Source organism: Megascapheus bottae, chromosome 20 (genome assembly GCF_031878675.1).
Source record: "Megascapheus bottae isolate mThoBot1 chromosome 20, mThoBot2.hap1, whole genome shotgun sequence".
NCBI lineage: Eukaryota > Metazoa > Chordata > Mammalia > Rodentia > Geomyidae > Megascapheus > Megascapheus bottae.
Window position 1 is genome coordinate 18795396 of NC_143528.1, and position 4164 is coordinate 18799559.

The 4164-nt window shown below is 34.2% G+C and overlaps 1 non-coding gene across 1 annotated transcript; it reads left to right on the forward strand.

The window, feature by feature from the left end:
- The first annotated feature begins 3598 nt into the window (after positions 1-3598).
- On the forward strand, positions 3599-3705 carry LOC150049241 (U6 spliceosomal RNA). Its single transcript, XR_016539053.1, has one exon. It is a non-coding gene; the product is annotated as a U6 spliceosomal RNA (small nuclear RNA).
- The last annotated feature ends 459 nt before the right edge of the window (positions 3706-4164 follow it).

A 4164-nucleotide genomic window follows, 5' to 3' on the forward strand; every position in this document is an offset into this window, starting at 1 on the left:
TAGAGCTGGTAATTACGCCACTGAAACTTCTGTGTTAATCAAACCATCAAGAACTCTCTATATCGTCTGGATAGGACCTGTCAGTATGAGAAGGGTGAAGATTACAAGAAAAAGCAGAAGCAAGGCAATTCAAAGACAAGTATTATAAACTATATAGGATTATCTAATGCTAACCCTCTATTGTATCTCCCAAACTAAGTTCTACCACTAACAATATGTTCAATTGTCATACTGAACAAGCTTATATTAAACAATTTAACAATTGTGTTAACTGATGACCATATTTAAATGGCACAATATCATGTAGATGTCCCCTAAAAATGCAGCAACAAAGATTCTTTCTATAACTTAATAATCCTTTACTTAGCAGTGAAAACTGTTTATTATTGTTACATCTCTTTGCTAAAATACTTTTCATTGTGTTGTTTATATTGTCTTATTTTATCTTGCATTTAGGTACTGGTTAGTTCTCCCACACCAAGCAGACACTATAAATGAGCTATATGCCCAATCTCTGAATGACGGTTTTCTAGTCTCCCCAAAATTTAACTGGGAAAGGAAATAGGTGATGAATATGACTTTGGCAGTTAATTTTAAGATGAAATTGGGTAATGTGTAGGATCAAAGAAAAAAGGTAAAATTGAGATGTTTACAATGCAGAAAGTTAAGGGTTTCCACACTCTTCAAGGGTCTCTCTATGAATGGTGATGAAATCACCTTTTTTCTTATGAAGTTGAGCTCCATTTTGGAAAAAATAAACTCTATAACTTTGGTGTCCATGAGCTAGGACAAAGTGGTAGCATAATTTTCAATAAGTTATTTTTGTTTAATGTATTTGATAGTAAAACACAAGCATTTACATTTTCTTCTTGCAGTAGTCTGGCATGTAAATTTGGATCACCGCTGTGGTTGTGACTAAATAAGAATCATTGATTCCTATGAGTAAAAACTAAAAAGGAGAATGAAAACTGTGAATGCATTCTGATATTTTAGGATCATGAAATATTAGGAGATGCATTCCATCTATAGACATTCCATTTTTATTTGGGGAATAGTTCTTAGTCAAGAAGAATCTAACATGGTAGTTGCTTGTGTAAAGACTTATCTTCATTATTCTATGTTATTGAAACTTTCAACAGACTATAGGAGTCTCACAGCTTTCTGCCTGGATCAAAGTTTCTTCCTTATAAAACCAACATCACATGGTTATCTTCTTTGCCTATTCATAAGCTGCAAAGATAGAGAATTATGATTAGATAGAGAAGAATAGGCTAGAGACTTGGAAATAAGATAGACCTAGCTACCCAAAACTTACAAGATGGAAATATTTTGTAGAAAAGAAAATACTGGAATCAGCAGGAAAACAGGTTTACATTCTATTTATTTTGATCAGATGTTCAATTCCCTCAATTCTAGGAATTGGATTATAGTACCAAAACTAGGTTGGGCTAAGATTTCAGATCTATCTGAAAAGATTCTAAATTACTCTATCACAAGAGTAGCTTAGCTCAAGCAAACCTGTTTCCCACAAGGTGGTCTTTTGCTTTTTCCTCCTCTTTGATTTCCTCTCCCTGTCTTCCTCTTTTCTTCTGCCTCTTCCTTCTGTCTTACCATTTCTCAGTTTCTTATAGCTAGGATGTTTTACTTTTCCTCCTAATGCTCTATTTTTTGCCCTTTTTCTAAAACTCAAAGTCACTTCTACTTGTTGCAGAAGGTAATTCTAAATCTTTTCACCGATGCCAATATTTTTATTTTATTTTATTTTTGCTGGTCCTGGGGCTTGAACTCTGGGCCTGGGTACTGTCCCTGGGGTCTTTTTGTTCAAGGTTAGTGCTCTTTCACTTGAACCACAGTACCACTGCCAGCTTTTTCTATGATTAATTAATGGAAATAAAAGTCTTGCAAACTCTCATGCCGTCTGGCTTTGAACTGTGATCCAAAGATCTCAACCTCCTGAGTAACTAGGATTCCAAGCACGAGCCCCCAGAACCTGGCTCATGCCAATATTTTGGGCCTCCCTGTATCCCATTCATGATAAATGCTTGGGAGATACTGTCATATTAATCACACTAATAAAAAGAATAGATTATAATTAATCCTGAAAATGAGAATACTAATATAACTGGTTTATGCTTAAATTTCATTCCTATTCTTAAATGTCGAAGTTCACATTTGTTGTGACAATAATACTCTACCTTGCTGTTATATCGTCTTGTTCTAGTGTACTCCAAAAATATGAGATTGTACTTGGCAGAAAATCTATTAGGGCAAGACCACGTCCAAATGTACAGACAGCTTTGTCACAAATCTATCATTTCTAAATGTCCAGACAGCTTTGACATGGCCCTTTGCTTTTAAATGTCAGGCTTTCTTTCCTATTTCGGTCTTTGGCACATTCATAATTTTAGCTCTGGACCATCTTCGTGACTCATTTTATTCTGTCTTTCTGTCTTGCTTCTAATCATTCTGACGCCATGAGTCACAGCTCCCATTGCTTTTCCACCAAGTGGGGTTGTTTCAAACTTTTGTTTTCTTTCTCCATAGTGATTCACTTCTTTTCACTAAATTTGCAGTGAGGTCACTATAGCAGCTGTCCACATTAGCGCCCAGGATTCTATACACAAATTAGCAAGGTCTAAGAGGGCGGCAGCCTCTCTAAGTTGATACCATTTACATGTTCTCTAGATGCAATCATAGTCCTTCCAACACATAATAATTCAAGAAATCTTCTGTTGACTCTCCTAGTAGAGGATTGCAATACCTCAAAACCTAGCTACATAAGGTCATATAGGATGAGACTAAGTGAAAGAAACTCTAGGATATGGAAATGAGAGGTTTTGTCTTGTATGATTGTTGTTCTTAATGTACTATGTTATTTCTCTTCTTTCCTTCTTTTTGCCTTTTTAGTTAATCTCATGTTGTTACTGTATCTGACTTTGTTACCTAGTATATTGTACATTTATTTGTTCATTTGAAATAGGGAAGGAAAGGGAGGGAAAACAAGATGATGGGGAGGGGGCAGGAGGAGGGAAATGGGAACAAAAACATGAGAAGGGGTATCAATATGTGAGAAGTAGTGCACCAACTATGTGATGAATGTAACTGTAACCCCTCTATACATTCTCCTGACAATAACATTTTTAAAAATCTTCATTGAAAGGAATTTGAAAGATGACTTAAAATTTGTAATCAGATAACAATGTCAGTACTTCTATTACTATATAAGTATAAAAGGGAAAGCTTTTGTGTTGTCTTTAGCTGTTATTTTCAATCATTGATTTTCATTACAATTTTTATTTTGTTACCACTAAATAATAATATTTACCCAAGTAAATTTTGAGGTCTTGTCCTATTTTGCTTTGTTAGTCTTCTAAATTTGACATAACTTTCTCCAGACACTACTCCTGGTCATATACTTAAGAGGTAAATAACTTCTAGTAGAAAATTAAGAAAATTCAACATATACAAGAGCTATTGACGAAAGATGCTTTTTTCTCTGTCAAGTTCATGGTGTTGATAGGAACTTCAAAACTAGATGTATTATTCCTCTAAATTAAAAAAAATTGGTTTGGTGACTCATGATAAAAATATTAGGGCCGTGCTCACTTTGGCAACACACATACTAAAATTGGAATGATACAGAGAAGATTAGCATGGCCCCTGTGCAAGGATGACACTCAAATTCGTGAAGCTTTCCATGTTTTTAAAAATCAATGTTAATAAATTCTTTCATAATGAAAGAGTCACAAAAGACATAAGCAGAGAAAGAAGCAATGTTTATTCATTACTTTTTATTTGATCAGCATAAAATAAAAGTCAATGAATGAAAAACAAAAGAACAGGGCCTCCAATGTTCAAGAAGTAATGTAAGTGGTGTACACACCACCTGACGAATGTTACTGCAACTCCTGTTCATCACCCCATCAATGAAAATAAAATTTTAAAAAAAGAACAGGGCTTAAGTACACGTTTAAAAATAAACAATTCATAAATACATGAGTTATTGCAAACCACAAGAAAATAATGAAGATAAAATTCCATTATTAACCTAGATACATAAGGCTATATAGATTGATGCTAAATGAAAGGACCTCCAGAATATAGAACAAAGTCATATAACGAGTGATTGTTGTCCTTAATGTACTATTTTATCTCTCATCTCTT